We start from the raw sequence: 22,454 nt of genomic DNA, 5'->3' as shown, positions 1-22,454 counted from the left end.
GTGTTTGAGATTTTAGCCATCCTAAAAAAAAACAAAACAAAAAAAAACAAAAACAAACAAACAAAAAACGTATAGTGGTATTGTTGTTTTAATTGTCAGTGCCCTAATGAGATTGGATCAATTTGAATTGGTCATCTCTGAACCAGTCTCTGCAGTCAGAGAGAGTCAGAATATGTTGATTATATAGGTTTATGTCCTTGGTCTATCAGTCAAGGGTTGATAGTGATTTGCACTTACCAAATTCACAAAGGAGAGATGATTTGCAGTTATCTAAGAAAGTGAATCAGATTCCACACTAATAATCACGTCAGATAGTACACACACATATAAATCTCCTGACAAAAATATAATAATATTAGAAGAAATGTTCATGTTTAAATAATTATCAGATGAAATATACATAGTGAATTTCAAAGGTCAAGGAAAGAGGCGGTGTCCATTTGCAACAGAGGTTGGGATAAGTGGTAGTTGGAGTATTGGGCTCAATTTCTACAATTTAAAGCAAAATAGAATAAAATACATGTATTTTCAACATTAATTCTTGGTTATACATATTGATTCATGAGTATGTATAACTCCTTTCTGTGTGAAACATATCACATAGTGGAGAAGAAATAAACAATCCACCAGAGGTCTTTTATGATTTAAATTAAGCTATTATTCACTGTAATTACTAGTCTGAATGTTTTAAAGTTTCCTAAATAAGAAATATAGAGGTTGTTTACATGATGGTTCATTGCACAATTATGAATAATCAGCAATGACTGTGAGTTGATGATCATAGCCTATGTTTTACTTGAGAACATATTTTTTGGCAATGAATATATAATGGCTATTAATTCAGTCATAGAGCTTTTTACATATGTTGATTCAATAAGCGTTCTTTGAAAATTACTGTATTGGCCAAATAACAGGTTTCCAGTCTAAATCCAATTGATGAGATGTAATCTTGCAGTAGGAAGGACTGAGCATGGGTTATATGTACATAAGTATTGGCACAAGTTAGTGATGTGACTTCAAGAGAAAATAAGGGAGTTAGTGTAAACATTTCATAGTTTTATAATATTTGTCCAATGATTGATTTAATCCTGGGATTGATCATTAGCAAAAATGTGAGCCATATGGCAACTGACGTTTATAAATGTGCTTTTGTCTATTAGTTTTATTCATTGAAGACAACAATTTAATGATTCAACATTCTGTACATTTTTAATGCAGTGTTCTGAAGACTTAATTCAGTAATAAATACATTGTTGGAAAGATTCTACTATGTACTATGTAAGATCCTTGTAGTATCATGGAAAAACAGTGTTAGAAAATAATTTAAGTTGATAGATTGTTTTTATTTCATTCAAAGACTTGTTTTTATTTCATCCAAAGTTCTTGTAACATAAGCAGTTAGTGTTTTCAGGAAATGCATTGGCAAAAAAAAAAAAAAAAAAAGAAAGAAAGAAAGAAAGAAAGAAAGAAAAAAGAAAAGAAAAAGAAAGAAAAGAAGAATATATTTAAATGGGGAATATAGATTTTTATATACTCCATGAAAAACTATATTCAACTTAAATGGCCAAGAAATGATGAGATTTGCTAAAGAGATAAAAATCTTATGTATTTCTATAAATTTAGTCAATTCTTGTCTTTGGTTTTTGATCTATTGAGGTGATAGGATGTGGAAAAGAAGGTAACTGATTAACCATTCATTCCACTAAAATCTGTCACTATTTGCATAGGCCTATTCAGCCCACCTTTGTATTAGCGAAGAGACTAGCTATTTTTGCCTCTATAACAGCACGTATAAGACCAAGGGCCATATTTCCTGACTATGAAATGGAGAAGTAGGTTCTAAGTTCAGTCATTTATTCAAGTGGTTTAAGATTAAATCTAACTGTAATTTATCATTTAACTATCAACTTCTGATAATGTAGTACTTTACCATAACATTGTATTTCATTATTATTTTCCTGATCATAACTATTATTGTTGTCATTTTCATCATCATCAACATTTAATTTCCATAGCATTTTATAATTGTCAGGTGAGTGGCACACTGCCCAAGATAATCAAATCAAACATGATGCCCTATTTTGGTCACAGTTATTTTTGGTTTTGAATTTACAGGAGAAGAGAGAAAAAGAGAGTCTAGATTGAAATGAATGGATTTAAAGATGAAGTCCATCAAATAGACAAAACTACCAGAATAGTTATTTGGATCACTGTGTTTTACTGTAGGTACAACACTGGATTGAGGATAGTAAGATATGGCTCAATTATTAAGTGATTTTCCAAAACCCACATATTGATTCTGAGCCTTCATTTCCTCAGCTGCAAAACTGAGAGAGGAGAGTAGAACTTGAGGTCAATGCAAATACTTAGTTTGTATAGCCATTGTCTTTCAAAATATTTGGATTGTGTCAGTGGAATGTCACTTCACTTCTTGCTGACATCTTTGTCACTATTTCAGTTGCCAAAGGAGTTGCCATCTCTCTACCCAACTTATTCTGGGTTGTGTAGCAAACTGGCTTTGGTTTTCTGTTCAGAGTAAGATCAAACTTTATTCTTGGGTGCTTTATTTTAGAAGATTTCTCCTGTGGAAAAAGAAATTTAAAAAGACATATCATCAGAACTTTTCTTTTAATGCTTCCAATCTTGAATGTTTCTAGAAAAGAGTGCTCTTAAAACTTGCTGCTCGTATTTGCCCAGATTCATTTATTCAGCTTGGTCCAGAAAGAAGGGAGGTAGCTATTTTAAGAACAAATATAGGACTCAATATTTCATTTATTCAGAAGGGGGCACACTTGTGCTTTTAATAGCAGACATATTTAGATTTGCTAGTATATGAAATTTATACATAAACCTTTAGGAAATGAGAGAACCATTACTGTCAGTTTCTTAAATATATATGTATATGTATATATATATGTATATATGTATATATGTATATATATATACACACACACCAATTTAACACTTTAAAAATTCTTAGATATGGATAGAATTCAACATGCAGATTTCTTTTGGGAAAAGAACTGGTTTTTAATAAATCTAGACTCCTATTAAGTTGAAAACTTTGCAATTTGGTCTGATGATTATTCAAAGTAATTAGGTTTGTTTTTCATAAATGCCTCTGTGACCATGGAAATAACATGCTTTTGACAAACTCTGAGAAATTTTAGTTTAGTTTCTGAATTTTGGCAAACATATAGCTCTAAAAATATTTTCCCCACTGGTCTTTATTAATAGTGTGTCATATTTTATACGTGAAGATGACACAAGCTCACTTGGCTGAAGAAGACTTTATGCAATGAGGTATCTTTCTACAGCTGGGCTTGCTTGTTTGGACTCATAATCATCTTTTTTGACACAAGGTGGTCCTTGGGATGGTGTTTGCCTAAGATTAGGAGCTTCCTCTGAGGTTTTTGAAAATCATGTCTAGCACCCAAAACTTTGACCTCATGACTGGTACTCTCTACCTAATTTAAGCATTTGGTCAAGAGCCATAAAGCCCAAACACTTGGGATCCCTGGGTGGTGCAGCGGTTTAGCGCCTGCCTTTGGCCCAGGGCGCGATCCTGGAGACCCGGGATCGAATCCCATGTCAGGCTCCTGGTGCATGGAGCCTGCTTCTCCCTCTGCCTATGTCTCTGCCTCTCTCTCTCTCTGTGTGTGACTACCATAAATAAATTTAAAAAAATTAAAAAAAAAAAACTGTTCAAAGAGAAAAATCCTTTAAAAAAAAAAAAAAAAGCCCAAACACTTTAAATCATACAGGAATATCTGTGATACATAGAGAGAATACCAGAAGATAGGATATAATTAAATTTTGCTTTGAGATTTTGTTAAAAATTATGTTGCTTGTATCTTGATGACAATATATATGACAAAGGAAAGTCTATTTAAAATGTAAAGAGTTTTTACAAATTATAAAGAATATCTAAAATAGTTCACTACAAAAACTGAGCAAGAATAAAAATTGTTGTTAGACAATTTATGGTCAAGGATGAATGGGAAATTATTGTTATATATTTAATATCTATAGGAGAATTGAGTTAGTCTATATTGTAATCTAAAAACTGCATGCCAAACAATGAGATTGAGTTTTGGAACTGTGTGAATATCTAAGATTATTTTAATATTAATAACCAGTGTTGATTTATATGTGATAAAGAGGTATATATGTAAATATATACACTTATACATAAATACATATTATAAGGTAAAAATATTTCTCTTTAGTGTATGTCACAATCAAGACTTTTTAATTATGTGACCAAAAAGAGAGAGAGAGAGAAAGAAGAATGAGATTGCTTAGCTTTTGGTTCCTAGCTGAGTAGGAGTTGTGCATAAGTAACCCCTCTTTCTCAATTCCCAAGGCTGGTATTTATTACCTCTCTCCTTCCTTCAACATTTTCTCAATCTTCTGTGTTCACAAATACTTCTCTCTAAGACTGATAATGTAGATGCAGGTGTAAATTGGAACTATCTTCCTAGATGGCAATCTGGCAGTATATATCACCAATTTGAATGAGTATAACCCTTGACTACCATTCAACATCTCTCTCAAGGAAATAATTGAGCATTTTAAAGAGGTAACTGCACACATGTTTATTTCTGTGGTTCTTAAAGTAGTGAGCAGTTGGCAACCACATAAGTGCCCATCAAAGTGAATGACCTAAGCAAATTGTGGTGAAATCCTTCAAATAAATATTTTGTAACTATGAACTCCAAAATTATTTTAATAATGATTCCCTTGGTGGGAACATATATTCTTTATAATCTATTTTATAATATCTGATATTTGAAAATCATGTTAACTTACATTCAGAAACTCACAAAAATGTTACTTAAAACACAACTAGTCTTAAACTCAAATTACTTAAAGTTTCATTTAGTGAAAAACAAACCAAAAAAAAAATAACTTTGTAGTGATAGGAGAGATGAAGAGAATAGCAGTAAGACATATGAGGAGAAATATAAGTAGGTAAGAATTTAAAGACCCTGATTCTAAACCTTTCTCTTCCATCAGATGGTCTTCAATTTCCTCTAAACTCCCAACAAAATGAGAAGGTTGAATTGTAATGATCTCTAGGTTCCCTTCTAAGTTTGACTTCTGATGACTCCATGTATAGAAATTAGTTTAGTTCATGCATATTCAACATCTGTAATGAGGTCTTTTATCTGTAAGAAAAGTAGTAAAGATTCTTTGTGGGTGAGCATTGGTGTCTTCCATAGCCATAAAATATAAGATACATCTCAATCTTTTAAGTTTCCTTCTTAAATCATTATAGGCTTAAATATATCTTCTTTTCAGGGTCCTTAGGTGGCTCAATTGGCTAAGTAAGCATCTGCCTTGGGCTCAGGTCATCATTCCAGAGACCTGGGATTGAGTTTCAGGTCAGGTTCCCTGTGTAACAGGCACCCTGCTTCTCCCTCTCCCTCTGCTCCTCCCCCAACTCGTGCTCTCTTTCTTGCTATCTCTATTACTATCTCTCTCTCTCAAATAAATAAATAAAATCTTTAAAAAAAATAAATATTTCCTCTTTTCCTACATAAAGTCATAGGGAACAGCCTCAGCTGAGGTTAAGGAGGATTGGGAAAGTATCCATAGGTGGCATGATAGAATCTTCTGATACACCTTTTGAAAGAGTCCGTTAATATGAAATATTGAAAGTCTTATGGTCAGCATGGACTAGATCAACAAGATTCTAGATACTGGCCTACTTTATCTTTTCTAACCAGACTACAAGGTCCTTAAAGAGAATGACAGTCCCATATGCAACAGGTTATCTGTCACCCTCACCCTCCAGTACTCAGCAAAGTAATTATTCAGTGAATGTTTATTGAATGAATAAATAAGTGAAAGATTGAATGTGTAAATTAGTGACTGATTTGTTGAACCAATGGTCACATGCATATATAGATGGATAAGGGGATGCTTTAAATTGGTGTGTGACAAACAAATCTAATTCTGGTTATGGCATATACTGCTTGTATGTTGCAAATGAAGTCACTTTCTGCTCCTGAACTTCAGGTTCTTCAGATGCAATATAGATTGGTAGGACTACATAATTTCTAAGCTCTTTTTCAATTCTAAGATGGCAAGATTCTATAAATATATGTACACCAGGCAGTTTTTCTGATATATTTTCTCTCATTCCTCACAACTAGTCCATCGATCATTTCTGTTTTGTAAATGGGACCTGAACATTTCCTACTACTGCCACCATCTTGGTCTGCACCATCATCTTTCACCTGAACTCCTGTAGTTCACCTGCATGGTTTCTCTGCTTTATTACATTTGCTTCCGCAGAGTCCATTCTTTACATACATAGCCAACAGAGTAACAAGTTTTAGAAAATAACTTGGATCATGTTTTTCTCATGTTCAAAACCTTCCAATATTGACCATAGCAATTTTAGTAAAATCTATATCTTGCCCTGGTTTATAAGGTCCTAGATGGGGATCCCTGGGTGGTGCAGCGGTTTGGCGCCTGCCTTTGGCCCAGGGCGCGATCCTGGAGACCCGGGATCAAATCCCACATCGGGCTCCCGGTGCATGGAGCCTGCTTCTCCCTCTGCCTGTGTCTCTGCCTCTCTCTCTCTCTCTCTGTGACTATCATAAATAAATAAAAAACTATAAAAAAATAAGGTCCTAGATGATCTAGATCCTGTTTAATTCTCTTTTATATCATGCTCTTCTGTTGGTTATCATAGATCTTTCTGACCACTGGACATAGCAAACTAACTCCCACCTTTGGGTTTTATAATTGATCACTCTATTCTTCAAGTCACCTTTCTTAGAACTGTGCATTCCTCCTTCCTTTAGTCACTTAGAACAGAACATAAATATTACCTAAAAAAAGATTTTCTTGATCATCCTAGTGTTGTTTCTCTAAGACATCCTCATTTCTTCTGTCTCATTAAGCTGTTTTATTGCCTTCATGGTGCCATTTCCCTCTCCTAATGACCTAGTTTATTATTTAGATGACGTGTGGTCTTTCTCCACTTTCACTCACATGTAAGTTTGCTAAGTACAGGAATGTGTTCTCTTTTGTTCATTGCTCTATGCTTCTTGTGTACAGAATGTTGATAACATATAGTAGGTGCTCAAGAAATGTTTATTGCATATTAACAGATAATTTTTTCTCCAAATATAACCAGTCTTAAATGAGAGTTTTTGATGGTGCAGTGATTCATATTCACCTCCCTAGGGTATTTGTATAACACCATTATAAAATTCTGGTGAGTGTGTTATCTGCCTCACAGGGATAGAGAATGTAAGAAGGATTAAAAATGAAATGTTTATGAAAGTTACTTTGTTAGAGAAAAAAAAAAAGAAACAACCTTCTAATAGTATTTATTATCACTATCCTGATTTCACAGTGAGGAACCTAAAGCCCTAGTTGGTATACAACTACCCACAATCATAGATATGAGTTCTTCTGTTTTCTACAGAACACCACAGAGGCACTTTTACATAGTTTTTTGTTTTTTCTTTCTTCTTTTTATTTATTTTAGGCTGAACATCCCTTACAAAAAGGTCACAAAGATCACAAGGATGTCTCCTGAAAATTAGGAAGAGCAAAATAAAGCTACTCTTGATGAGGAATGGCATATAAATCAGTAAAAACAGCCAAAGGGAATATAGGAATAAAAGAATCAGGGCAGAATTTGGCCTACTGGCCCAGATGATACAGGAATAAACTGCTTGTGATGTTTAATGTGAAACTATAGAAAAGATAATAGGTTTGTGAACAAATGTCCCAAACTCTCAGTTCAGGGTATTAGTTCCCAATTCAAGAAACTTTTCTACCTTGAGGATAACAATTTTTAACTCTGCTTTTGTGCAAAAGCAACTATCACTATTTCATATTTTCTTTTCTTTTCCTGTTTCCTTAATAAAAGTGTTGAGTATTACTTGGTGGAATTCTTCCCCATTGTTTGATATCATGACACTTTCTTCCAGGCAGTAAATGTGTTAGAATCATTGGTGCTAACCAGAAAAGTGTGTGATACCAGGAAGTATACTAGTATATTAAGTTACGTCCTGTATTCTTATATAATTCGCAAACCATGAAATCTGTTTCAGAGCTGTGAGATTTCATTTGTAGCATACTTAAGTCACATTTCATTGTCCATTAAAAATGTGCATTATTTTACGTGCTTTTACATCATACAACTAGTAAGTGAAGGAACTCATTTTCCAGTCTGCATTATTTGAATTTTTAAATTATTCAGCATTTATAGTAGGACAAAACTTTATTTTGCAGCTATCTCATCAATTTCCATATCCAAATGGATATACCAGTGTATTCTGAAATTGTGCAGCTCTGATTTGCCAGTATGTGGCAATGTAACAACACCTTGATTGGGATTTACTGCTCATTGTAATGATGGACAGTCTGATGGAGCTGTCCAGAGCTGAACTTGCCACCAGATGGCCACTGAGGGAAGAAGGAAGAGAACAGGCTCATAGGCTTTGAATATTTGATTTTATGCATATCCAATCCAAGTTTCTAATTAAAGAGGCATCATGTAGCTTCCTAAGGAACTTGCTCTCTTGATTCCAAATACAAAAAGGTTCAGAGGGGTCTAGTTCCATTTTAAAAGTCTGCATGAAAAAATAAGTGAAGTACCTTGAAATTGCCAGTGAGAGGTCACCCTGAAAACTACAGAATAAAAAGCATAAGCTTTCCAGGAGGAAAATCTGTTTTCAAATAAGAAAATGGATATTACAGCTTCTTAAATTCCATTCATTCAGAGAAGGTGAATCAACAAGTATAAAAGACCTTGAACAAGACACTTTTTTCATGTCTATTTAAACAAGAATTTTATTCAATTTGTGATACTATTAAATAGCTTAATATTTATATGGCATTTCTTGTTTCCACATATGTCAAGATGATTTTTTATATAATGTTTCATGGTTCATGCTGAGGTGGCTCTGAAATTGTGAACACTTTATAATAGTTTTACCTAAAATATCAGCAAACTTATTCATTCTTAAATATTCAGATATTACATTAAAATAATAACCATACTATAATCCAAAAATCTAGAATGTAAATGTGCAATCTTGATTTTTATTCCAATTAAATAGGAGCTACAAATATGAGATTGTAACACTTTATTTTTTAGATAGTAGTTTTATTTAAGTTATTCACCTGTTGAATCCTTAAGGATTGGCACATTCAATAGATATATATTGGCACCTTCAAAGTTCTGGCCACTTGATTCCAGCCTCCGTTAAACCTACAGTCTACTGGAGGAAAAGTTAAGTAACCAAAGAGTTTAAATGCAGTCTAATAAAGTGCTCTAATGGCATCAGTGCAGCATATTATAATTACATATTGCAGGATCCTCTTATTTGAACTTGGAGCATCAGGGAGAGTTTCCAGGGAAAGTGACATAGAAGGTGATACCTGATATATTAGTAGGAGTCAGCCAAGTAAAGCAATGGAAAAGAATACTTTAGTTGCAGTGAGCATCATATGTGAAGGTATGAAGGCAAAAGAGGATTGATAATGTTCTTTGAAGAAGCAACAGAGTTTAATGTGACTAGAAGTTATAATTCTTGAACAAATGAAATAAGAACTGGGCATTATAAGTAAGGCTGAAATGATAACTGATGTTGCATCATGGAGGTCCATTATCATCATTTTAAGCAATCTGACTTTCCTTTTAAGAGCAGTGGGATTCTTAGATATTTTTTTTTTTTTAAAGAAAGCAAAGGTTCAGATTCACATTGTAGAAACATTATAGTGTGAAGCAAAGACCATGGGCATATGAGCGCAGAGAAACTGGATACTGAAGGTCTTATTTAGAGTCTGCTTTAGAATTCCTGGCAAGAGACACTGTTGGCCTCAACTAGAATACCACTAAGGAAGGATGCAGAGAAGTAGATGGTATCATCAGATTTTTTAGAAGATTAAATTGAAAGGGCTTTGGAGTTGTTTGTAAGTGGAGGAGGGTGAGGGTGAGGGGGCAGGGAACCTAACTTAGATTTCTGGAATCTACAACAGTGGTTACTGGTTCCATTTCCAAAGATAGAAAACACAGGAGAAGCTTACAAGTGAAGGCCATGCGATTGCTTATGGGCATAAAAAGTTTTGTGTTTCTGTAGTATTCCAAATGAGATGGCCAGCAGAAATTTGGGTCTATGGATTTTGAAGCTCAGGAATGAGATCTGAACTTGAGATATAAATTTTAGACTTTTTAGCAAGTAGGTGGTAAGTGAACATATAGAAATAGATATTACTCAGGGAAGATATTTAAAAGGGTGATTCTCACTCAAATTTAATTCACTTCAGGTGAATTACCCAGGAGACCTGATAGAATTCAAGGTACCAACTCCGGAGTGTCTTACTGAGTAGGTTTCGGATGTAGTTTACAAATCTATGTTTCTGACAAGTAGAGTCCCATCCCCGATTTTGATCAGATGATCCTCTGACCCCACTCTGAAATAAGGTCTTAGTAGGATTAGCACATAAGAGATGGGCAAAATAGCAGGAATCCAGAAAGAAGACTGTGAAGAAGTAACCAGAGGCATTGAAGAGAAACCCAGGAGAAACAAATGACACAAATTCTATGGAAAGATAGTGGGTACAAGAGAAGGAATGGTCAACAGGGTCAAAAGTGTTGACAGATTAAGTAAAGATGAAGGCTGAAATACACCCACTATATGTAACAAAAAGGAGGTCGTAACAAAGTTGGCAAGAACAGCTTCAGTAGAATGTGGGCTGAAGCCAGATTGCAGTGGGTTGAGGGCTGAATATAAGATGAGGATTCAGAGACATGAAGCAGAGACAAAGTCTTTTAAAAGAAGTTAGTCTTAGAAAAGGGAAGGAGGTTGATGCAGCAGAGCACAGGGTGGAGGCTGAATGATTTAGGAAAGAAACAACTTGAGTAAAAGTCTTATCTCACACCTGACATGATCCATTCCTAATTTCTTGGAATTTTTTTAACAGATTCACTGAAGTATAATTTACATTTTATAGAATTGATTTAAAGTATACATTTCATTGGCATTAGTAAAATTACAAAGTTGTGTAATCATTGCCATAATCTAGTGTTAAATAATTCCATTGCCCCAAAGATATCCCTCATGCCCAATTAATCCCAAATCCCACATCCAGCTCAAGGCATACACTAATGTACTTCTTGTCTCTATAGGTTTACGTATTTCAGACATTCTGTATGAATTGTACAATATGTAGTCTTTTATGTCTGGTTTCTTTGACTTAGTATGTTGTTAATGATGTTCACTCATATTGTTGCATGCAATTAGTATTTCACTCCTTTTTATTGCTGGATCATATTCCACTTATGGATATACCAATTATTATATATCCATACATAAATTGATGGACATCTGGATTGTCTCTACATTTTGACCATCATCCATGAATGGTGCTACTGTAAACTTTCACATGCAAGTCTTTTTTGAAAACCTATGTTTTCATTTCTCTCGGCTACGTATCTAGGAATGAGATTCCTGGATTGTATATTAAGTTTATGTTGAACTTTCTAAAACACTGCCAAACACTTTCCTGATGTGCCTCCACCATTTTAGATCTCCACATTTCTTTTTTTTTTTTTTTTTTTTTTTTTTTTTTTTTTTTTTTTTTAGATCTCCACATTTCTATAAGCTGATATTTCATTTACATTTGTAACTGGATTCGTTTACTTAGCCTAGAAGGAAAAAGAGCTGTGTTCCTTTAAAAGTCTTAGAAATGACTTTTTTTACTCCTTCCATCACATGCTCTGTCACTCTACCTCTGTCCTTTCCTGCAAACACATGACAGTGGACAGCTGGTTTAACTACACCCAAGCAAAACTAGATGGTATATTCTGGGATCTAGTGGGGCAGGAGGATGAAGTCCCTACATCCTGCCATCACAGCTTAAGCATCACATGCAAGGGATTTTGGGAATGACACTGAATTTCATTTAAGCTCAATGTCTTCATCTTTACAATCAAGATTATAATAATACCTACCTTATAGGGACACTATAATGGATTAAAAGAGGTTGTATATGTAAGCACCTAACACGGCTCAACCTAGAGTTGGCATTCAAAAAATGCAGGTGTTTGTATTTCATAGTGATAAAAATGATCAAAAAGGTAGTCAGATACTACTATGCAGTTATGTTCACGAAATTTATTTGTTTTATATGGTTCTCATTTGCTCATATCTTATGTTAATATTACCTATTTCAAATGGAAATCTTAAATTTAGAACTAGATTGTTTTTACTTGATATAGATAAAAATCATAATAGTAACAACCATAATGCCCTTCATTATTTTAGAGTATTGATATATCAGGACATTTGCTAAAATCTTCCTTATGTAAAATTTAATGCTGAAACGGTTTTATGAGGTAGGCAAAGATCCCAGATGGTCTGTGTTGGAGAAAAGATTTTCAGCTATATCTTTTTTCACCATGACTCTATATCTTGACTACTTGCTATGTGCTGGCCCAGCCAGTGGGAATGACCATATCATTTTAACTGGTCAATATTGAGAAGTACGAAGACCAGAAAAGTTTGTGAGATGTAGCTCAGGCTCATCTCATGCATGTTTTTTTGCTCTGACAAAGTGGCAAAGACCAGAAATCACCTATATCCGATGATTATAATCAGCTATTTGGCAACATAAGATAACTCGATTCTCCTTCTCACCTCAGTTCAACACTATCTACTTTGTTTTTCACCTTAATAAGCTGAATTATGCCCTAAAATAGCCAAAGTTAACTTTTAACAGTTTGTCTATGTAGATTGAATGCTTATTCTTTTTATCTCTTAAAATTACTGCAGACTATATTTGTTTAGGACTTATTCTCCGATGGCAGTTACTAAGTTGCTCATTTTACTGGGCTGTTTTATAACTTGAAAGGGAAAGCTCTCCCTTAAGCAAAGAGCATGCCTCTAATATGGAAATCAGGTGTTGGGAGAGAAGAACTATTAATAAAACACTTTGGATAGCCTACCACAGTGTTCAGACACATAGTTCCTATGTGGAAAATATGAAAGCACCTCCCTGGCCAGATGTGATCGGCACCATTGAGGCACATCACATACCTTGGGAGGTGTGGATTTCTTCAGTATTCAGTTGTCTTGTGAGGGAAATGTGTAAATTAAAGTCACAGCCATCATGTTGACATGTATGCTAGGCAGCAAAATAGATGGCATTGATACAGATGGTGTCATTAGTTGTTGTTTTCAATGTGGGTCCACATTTGGAAAATAATTTTTCTTTCAGTGTCATCAGTTTTAATGTCATCTATTCCATCTAATTTTTAAATTTGTAAATATATTCCAATATTTGAAGAGAAGATCAAAGTGACCCTAATGATGGCAACTAAAACTAATTTAGAATGCCAGCAAAATTAGTCTTCAGTTTATATGTATCTAAATGCTCAACTAGAGGTTCACAAATATACCCACCCATAATTTAGGCTAGAATTTATCAGTTAATAGAAGCCAATGTAAGAATAAATTTGTTTCTCTGATATGATTTTTTAAAAGTCTATAGATACAAATTTAAATATCAGGGGATTCCATATAAATATTTTCACGTGGGCTTCTTTGATAAAGATTTGGATGTCTTTCTTTAAACCTGAGTAGGACTATGGACAAGTGATACACACTTAAACTCTCCTATTTGTCCAAGTGCCCTTGCATACTTTTGACTTTTAATTAGTATAAATTCATATTTAATCTACTAAAATATTTTAATCCATCTTTTCCCATAGGAATTTGAACCTAAATTTAAAATGCTCTTTCTTTTTTTTATGCACTTCAAGCAAAGCTATATTAATTTAAAGGTAGTTTGGGGACTAATTTAAAAGTGTATAGATGGCATGGCAAACATTTATTTAATTTTCTGTACTGCTATAGAAATGATAATACCTAAGAAATATTAAATATTGTGTCACTTGCTGTGGTTTACATATATTACCTCATTTAATTCTTGCAACAAGCCCTAAAGTGGATGCTAAATGCTATTATTAGTTTAACAACAGCCTGAACCTTAGAGAAATATGCACATTGCCCAAGGTCACAAAGCTTGTAAGGAGTTCAGCTGAGAAAATCTTTTCTCTAAAAACCTTGTTTTTAACCACTCACTTTCTACTTTATCTTACTGTGACATTTATATCCTAAACTATTTTCAAAGGTATCTTTAAATTTTTAAATATTTTAAATATAGATACTTAAAAACATGACTATATAAATACTTTTCCTCATACTAAACCACGTGCTCCAGATACTCTGCATCCTATGTCCCCTTTAGGTCACAGGAGGCCCTCTCTTTAGGAATCACTCATCAAAGGGGTCAGGGTTGTGTAGCGTTCTCCCTCAGTATTTTCCTTTTTTCCCCTATTGTAAATGAATTATGTATACACCCTGAAGTAATTAGCAAAGACGCTGTTGTTTAGCTGAATTTTAAACTAATTAATCTGACCTAATTCCTGTCAAAAATAATTAGGATGAAATATGTCCTCCCTAAGCAACTCTTTTAAGCTAAGTTGCTAAAGCACAGTATCTCCTGTGTATTCACTTTGCTAAAATTAAGACGGCTATTTATTCAATGGTTTTAGAGGAAATGCTAAAATGCTACTCATGAAATGCCACCTGAGCATCACCTCCTCAGTTTCTGTATGTAAATAATAAACAAGAAGCTGAACTAACAATGAAGATTGTGCCATGCACAATATCAGTGACCTCTTATTTTTTTTTTTTTGTGGTTTTAGTTTGCATTTTATTTTATTTTATTTTATTTTTTAATTTATTTTTTATTGGTGTTCAATTTACTAACATACAGAATAACACCCAGTGCCCGTCACCCATTCACTCCCACCCCCCGCCCTCCTCCCCTTCTACCACCCCTAGTTCGTTTCCCAGAGTTAGCAGTCTTTACGTTCTGTCTCCCTTTCTGATATTTCCCACACATTTCTTCTCCCTTCCCTTATATTCCCTTTCACTATTATTTATATTCCCCAAATGAATGAGAACATATAATGTTTGTCCTTCTCTGACTGACTTACTTCACTCAGCATAATACCCTCCAGTTCCATCCACGTTGAAGCAAATGGTGGGTATTTGTCATTTCTAATAGCTGAGTAATATTCCATTGTATACATAAACCACATCTTCTTTATCCATTCATCTTTCGTTGGACACCGAGGCTCCTTCCACAGTTTGGCTATCGTGGCCATTGCTGCTAGAAACATCGGGGTGCAGGTGTCCCGGCGTTTCATTGCATTTGTATCTTTGGGGTAAATCCCCAACAGTGCAATTGCTGGGTCGTAGGGCAGGTATATTTTTAACTGTTTGAGGAACCTCCATACAGTTTTCCAGAGTGGCTGCACCAGTTCACATTCCCACCAACAGTGTAAGAGGGTTCCCTTTTCTCTGCATCCTCTCCAACATTTGTTGTTTCCTGCCTTGTTAATTTTCCCCATTCTCACTGGTGTGAGGTGGTATCTCATTGTAGTTTTGATTTGTATTTCCCTGATGGCAAGTGATGCAGAACATTTTCTCATATGCATGTTGGCCATGTCTATGTCAGTGACCTCTTAATATGCTATGTTTGCAGTTAAAACTTAAAAACTAATTCCTCCTTTTCCAAAAGGCTTTTGGATGAAGACGTGTGTCCCATTCCTCAGCCCATTCAACTTTCCAAATCTAAAAGCTATTCGATTGTCTTCTAACTCTCCCATTCCTTACCTGTCCATTTTTATTTTTTAACATCCTAAGTGTTCTAATGAAATGGGGAAATGTCTCCTGTAGGAAGCAAGTCCTGAGCTGTATGTAGGAAGATAATTTAGGAAAAGTAAATAAGCAAGCTTTACTGACAGATGCAGTTTGTCAACATTTGAGATGATCTCTGGTTACAGTGACTGCAGGTTTGAATGTGATGATGGTGTTTGCTATTTACTGGTTGCCTGAAGCCTTAACTGCTGTCCTGTCATTCTATAGCAGCTTCTTCTGCATGCCCTCTAACCCGGCTCTCTGATACATTGAGGAGCTCTCAGGAGAAGAGAGCACTGTCGAACATATATATCATATCGCCAAGCAGTTCAGAGTTAATAATCTCCTTATTAAACCTATGAACCCTTCATGTTTTGTAGTCTTCCCTCCCCAACCCCCTTCCAAGTTAGTTTCTAGGCAACCAATATGCACTGAATTACATTAAGCTCTTTATTTCAAGGCTGCAGTTCAGGATTTTGCTGCATATTTGTTGGATCATTTATGGAGACTGCAGCATAAAATTCATTAATTCTATTTAATCTTCAGTACTTCAGTGATTTGGTTCTAAACCACATTGCCTGTACCTGTTCTTCATGTTTAAATCACCCCATGCTGTGATGCTGTTTTATATGTTGGTGATGTCAGAGGTTCTGCAAGTTCTAATTTGGCACCCCAGAAGCAGAATTCCCAAAATTTCCAGTTCTTGGTGATCATTCATCATTTTAGGTAGCCTAATAGGAATGTAAAATTTTCAAAATCTCCTGTCTTGAATGGCAAAAGTGTCTACTGACTTCTAATAACAAAGAACATACAGTTTAGGAAATGCCTGAAAATGTAGTAAGCTTTTACGAAAGAGAAAGTATTTGTTTTAATGCACTAAGATTTTGATGTGGAACAGAGGTTCTTGGAAATATTCTCTTGTTGGTGTGAATCAAGAAATCAAGGTTATACTTTCAAATTTCACCCAGAACTGTGTGAGAATGAAGATTAATCTCTCAGCATAACTGTTCTGTTTTGGATGTTGAATGTTTTGAGAGTCTCTCAAAAACTCTAAGCAAGGCTTCTGCATGTGTGTGTGCGCGCATGTGCACATGCATGTGCGTGCACGTGAGCATGTGGGCACCTACATTTACATCCTCACAATTGAGCAAAAATATAAATGCTTGTTTAGTCTGGTTTCTTAAAACACAAAGTAATCATCTGCATTTGTCACCCTAAAGGATGGCTTGAAGAGGAGAAAAGTCAAATTCAAACTCTGATCCAGTCCTTTTCCCTTCATCTGCTTAGAGTCTAGCTAGTGGAATAGAAGGCTGGTTGAAAAAAATGAATTGAATAGTTTAATAGTAGGCTCTGCAAGTTGTCCACCTCAAGTTCATGATGAACAAACCTTCCAGAGAACCTTTTTGCCAAGATGGAGCTTTTGAGACAAGATGTACATTGCCCAGTTCCCTTTGCATGTATAAGGTGCCATGTTACTGGATTTTCCTCAGAAAATGTGAGAAGTGATGTATGCCTTCTCAGGCTTGTGTCCCAAAAATCTTCCTCCATATACTTCTGTGTATCTTTCTTATCCCCCTCTGCCAACTGGATATCAGTAGCTACTCAACCTGAGGCACAATTAAATATCTTGGCAGACTCTATCATCAGTGACCACAGGTGAACACCACCTCTCTAGACCTTGCTAGTAAGACTGTTACTAATCGCTGAGAATCTGGGTGTATCTGTTCCAACAGCTATTATTACTTTAATTTATAAAAGTACCATGAGCCCTGAGATAGTAGGACCTTAGTCAATAGAACCACACTCTTCATTGCCTGTTATGTGCCATATACCACAGATGTCAAGGATGCAACAGTAACCATGTCGAGAATGGCCTCTAATCCCATTCATTTGTTACTAGCAGACTATTCAAATTATTGCATTATCCATTAATTATATGCATGTAGAGAAGTAGAAAAGAGAAATCAAATAGCTATAGAGCACATAAGATAATAAGATCTAACTGACTTAGCACTGACAACTTTCTTTCTTTCTTTCTTTCTTTCTTTCTTTCTTTCTTTCTTTCTTTCTTTCTTTCTTTCTTTCTTTCTTTCTTTCTTTCATTTCCGAAGAGTGTGGACGAAGACACATCTGGATTTAATGTTATATTCAGGGAACTGAATCCAGAGTAAAGTAATAGACTTAGTAATTTAAACTCTTTCTTAAAATAGTTTTTTTTTTCTTTCCTCCAAGTTGTAAGGGCACTTAGAAAATATTTCACTTACTCCTTCCTTTCACAAATGAAGAGAAACGTTTTTTCCAAACTAATAATACCATTTGCTTTAATAAATGGGATATTTACTGTGTGCCAGGAACTATGTTATTCTCTTTTTAACAATTTTTTTATTGTTAAATACTGTATCCATATAGATGAGTCTGCCTTAAAAGCATAGGTCAGTAATTTACCATAAAAAGGGCTCCCATGTAATGCCACTCAGGCCTTAAATTGATAACTGCCTGCTCCCCAGAATCGCTAAACAGCCCACCCTGATGAGGGAGCAGAAGGCAAGCTAAGGGCAAAGCACAAGCTGACACCCCATAACCTACCACCCTCCCAGATGGGATATGTGTAACATTCCTCAGGCACTCCTGGCTGCCCTAAAACTAAGGGAAGGGGAAAAACAAATGGTTAATAGAGATCACAGTCCTGCCAGACAGGAGTCTCTTTCAGTTTACCAATGTCTTAGTGATTTACAAGGAAAAAGCATTCTCATCAATAGCCTAACTTTAAAAGACCCATAACTCAATTTTCTGGCACAACATGAGCTTGACAATAGCAAGGCTTCAGGTATCCTGAGAGTCGTCTTTAGCAAGTGAGAGTTCTTTTAGACACCTCCCTTTGTTCTTACCTTCTCCAATTCCCAAGTATGTAATCAGCCACCCCTCACAATCCCAGTGCAGAAGCTCTTTCTGCCCATGAGTCCTGGCCTGTGTTTTAATAAAATCATCTTTTTTGCACAAAGACATCTCAAGAATTCTTTCTTGGCTGTGGGTTCCAGAACTTACCAACATTCCAAAACTCCATCAATTCCCATTCCAATTCCAATTCCTTTCCTTCTCACCTCTTTACTACCATTCCTTGTAAGGTCATGACTATTACTTTGCTTTTCTTTATAGTTTGAGCACAGTCACATGCATCTAGAAATGATGGTTTATTTAGTCTGTTTTTAAGTTCAGGTAACCTGAATCATAATACTGTGTATGCTTTTATGTCTGGTTCCTTTCATGCAACTCTACATTTGTGATATTCATTCATGTTCTTGTTTGTAACATTACTTGGGTCATTTTCATCCTATTGTATAAATATGCCACAATTTATTCTACTGTATAAATATCCTAAAATGTCTCCATTTTAGAAAGAATAGCGTTTGGTTGTTTGTTATGAATAGCACAGTACTCTTGTACCTGTTTCATGGCACACATGTACATATATTTCTATCTCTTAATTCTCAAACTTTGTTTGGTGTGGTGTTGTATCAGGCAAGCATGCTTCTGTAGAATTTGAAGATACTGTCTTATGAAAAGAGGTGGGAAGGAAAGGCTGAGGTAAAATAATAGAACCAGATATACTGAGTTAGTTCCCTAATGGCAGTCTCACAGATTTTTTATTTCAGTGATGAATGAATTAAGATGAGTTCTGTGTATATTGAAAAATGAATAGAGAAAATAGATGATCATTGTCTTCTTTAGAATGTCATTACTCATTGTCTGGTAACATGGGTGAGATGCAGGGCCAAACTCTTAAATTTGGCTTTTACCATTTTTATTGTATTATTTCTGTCCTTTTATCAAGCCAAATTTTTCGCCCCACCTCATGACATATGTTGATCCATTGGACTGAAATGTTCTTATTGTAAAATTTTGCATGACTGATTTTTTGTCTTATTGTGATCATTCCAACTCAACTTAGAAGTCTTCTCAACTCAGAAGTCCCTTGTAACTCTGTTACATTACCCTTTATAATTGCTGTTAGAGTTCATCAATGTTGATGGTTATCCTGTTCATGATATCTTTTTCTTCTTCCTCTCTCTCTGCCATCTCTTCCTTTTTCCTTTCCCTTCCTTCCCTACCCTTTCCTTTCTTGTGATGTCCTTTCCTTTCCTTCCCTCCTTTCCTTCCTTCCTTTTTCCCCCTCTCTTCCCTGCCTTTCTGAAATATAAGCACTAGACATCGCATCTCTTTTGCTGAGCAAGCCCAAGTGTCTGGGACAATACCTGATTCATAATAGGTGTTCAATAAATGTCTAATAAATAAATGGAAGGAAGTAAGGAATAGGGAGGGAGGGAAGGAGGGAGGGAGGCCAAGCAGTAAAGAGACCATCCATATTTATAAAAATTCTGTAATTCTGCATTACAGGTATAAACAAGAGGAGATTTGTGGGCTCAGATCTTATTAGGAGGCTATAAGCAACCTGAAATGTACCAAAAAATGAAGCATTAGAAAGACACAGTGAGCCCAATGCTTCCACACAATGAAGCAGACTAAATGCAACAAGGGAAACCAAAGACACAGGACAGTGTGTGACCATGATTCCAATTTTCTGTGTATATCTCTCTGCCAAGTTGTATATGTATGAATTCCTAATGGTCTGACTAATGTTCATCTCAAAGAAAGAATCTGAGTCTAAAATGACCTCGAGGTTACTAGCCATGGAAACAGAAAAGAGAGAGTGTATCATTAGATGCTGTTGTCAAAGAACAAAAAGGGACAAAAATAATAATAATAAAATAAAGGAAAAAAAGAACTCAGTAAGCAAGGGTTTGGTAGTCTCTCACATTCATTTGGAATAAATTGGCTGATATCCAAAGTTTAATGTTAGTAAGGCAATTGGGTAACCCTGGGAGAAAAAGTCTTGGAAGGCTTCACAAAATTGCTTGTCTTACAGTCTTGTGATAACAGACACAAAAGGTCAATATTTACAAAGGTCCATAAGGACTGGCCTCTATGAAATCACAGAGCAATAAAGCTCATAGCAGAGGTATAAATTCAAGGAATTTACCAAACTTTTAGCGATAAAGTAAATGTGTATTTGACACCATAAGGAAAAGAGAAGCACATGCTACTGGAAGTAGACTTAGCAAGAATGTAATATAATACTTGTGCTTCTGGACAGGGAAAATGTTTAAATATCTATAGTGTCATAGTGCCATATATTAACCCTTTAATTAAAAAAAAAGTTTTCTTCTCATTTAGGCTATTTTCTTCCCACCCAAAGGTGACAACTGTAATTTTACCATGTTAATGAGCAAAAGAAATAACTCATTTTACAGACAACTTGACAAGAATATGAAGTAAGAAAAGGAGGGCATATGAACTGTGTCCTATAGATAACAAATTCCTTTTCTAAAGTCATTGCTGAGAAAATAGTAGAATGGAACAACCCAGGAAACTCAGGGAAATTACATAAGAGAGTAGTCAATAGATTGCAGAGGGGGAGAAATATGAACATTTCTAAGAAAAAAAATGACTTTGATGAGATGGCTATGACACCTAAATGGAGCAGAGAATCTGGGACATAGATCCCCGTCTCTCATTTAAGAGAGCTCAACAGGGGAATTCTATGCTGAGTAATTCTGCTTGGCAATGAACTTAATACAGCCCTATCCTTCCCCCAATTAAAAAAAAATGCAAAATTAGACCAAGTTTAGCCGAGCTAGATCATCTCCCTTCTAAAGCTGACTAAGCATTCCATAGAATCTATATATCAAATTCCAAGAACTAGAATATAAAAAGTAGAGTTCATTTTGCTACCTTGCAAGAGGAGCTTTGGCTTCCCATTTCTCCTACTTGTGGTTCACATGGTGAGGAGTCCTACGTGGGTTGTTCCTTAGGACCAAAGAGACCCAAAAGAGTGATAATGGCATCCCAACTCTGACCTCTTTCTGCCCTTACTGTAAACTGCCAAGTGCTGTGGGCACTGAGGACTTTTATATTTTCCCACCAATCTCTAAGAACAAAGGTATGACTCTTTCACCTAGATGTCTCTCAAGGATCCAGAGTGTATGATCTGTTTCACTAAAGTAGTACAGGAAATCCCCAATGCTAAGAAAAAAAGGCAGTCTCAGTACAATCCTATGAAATTTTATTATTTTCTAGTCTGGGGATAGGTAAAATTGAATGAAAATTCTTGGTTCCAGCTTTACTTAGAGGTGGTTCAGGTCAGAGAATCATACAATTTCAGAGCTGAAAAAGATATTTCTGACCATCAAGATAAACTGCTTATCTTCCCAATGAGGATATTATAGATTAGGGAGGAGAAAGTGACTTATATACTTCATTCTTTCATGTCTTTAGGTAATAATTATTTACTGGGCACCAAGCACACATGTGCCAGGCACTTCATTAGTGGTTACACACATAAAATGGCGACTAAGACTCAATTTTTGCCCTCAGGAACTTGCAAGAAACTGGGAAGTTAAGATGAGTAAACCGGTGAATAGTAGCCATCACCACTGCTCACCACAGCACAAAAGATGACAAGATATGCAGTCTTTAAGAATGTATGCTGTGGATTGAGGCTATCTGAATTTACATATAACACTATTATTCACATGTTGTATGGACTTGGGCAATTGAGTTCACTTAATTATGCTTCAGTTTCCTTTTCCATGAAAATCCTATAGGATTGCTTGATGATTACATGAGAAAAAATATATATTATATATAATT

At 35.2% G+C, this 22,454-nt stretch overlaps 1 long non-coding RNA gene across 1 annotated transcript; it reads right to left on the bottom strand.

The window, feature by feature from the left end:
- Positions 1-2,198: 2,198 nt before the first annotated feature.
- Positions 2,199-18,771, bottom strand: LOC112662460 (uncharacterized). The gene is made up of 2 exons (XR_003138566.3): positions 18,635-18,771; positions 2,199-2,582 (listed from the first exon to the last, which is right to left on the bottom strand). It is a non-coding gene; the product is annotated as an uncharacterized LOC112662460 (long non-coding RNA).
- Between the last annotated feature and the right edge of the window lie 3,683 nt (positions 18,772-22,454).

This window comes from Canis lupus, chromosome 20 (genome assembly GCF_003254725.2).
Source record: "Canis lupus dingo isolate Sandy chromosome 20, ASM325472v2, whole genome shotgun sequence".
Lineage (NCBI taxonomy): Eukaryota > Metazoa > Chordata > Mammalia > Carnivora > Canidae > Canis > Canis lupus.
Note: the sequence above shows the minus strand (reverse complement) of the source record. Positions and strands in the feature narration are given on the sequence as shown.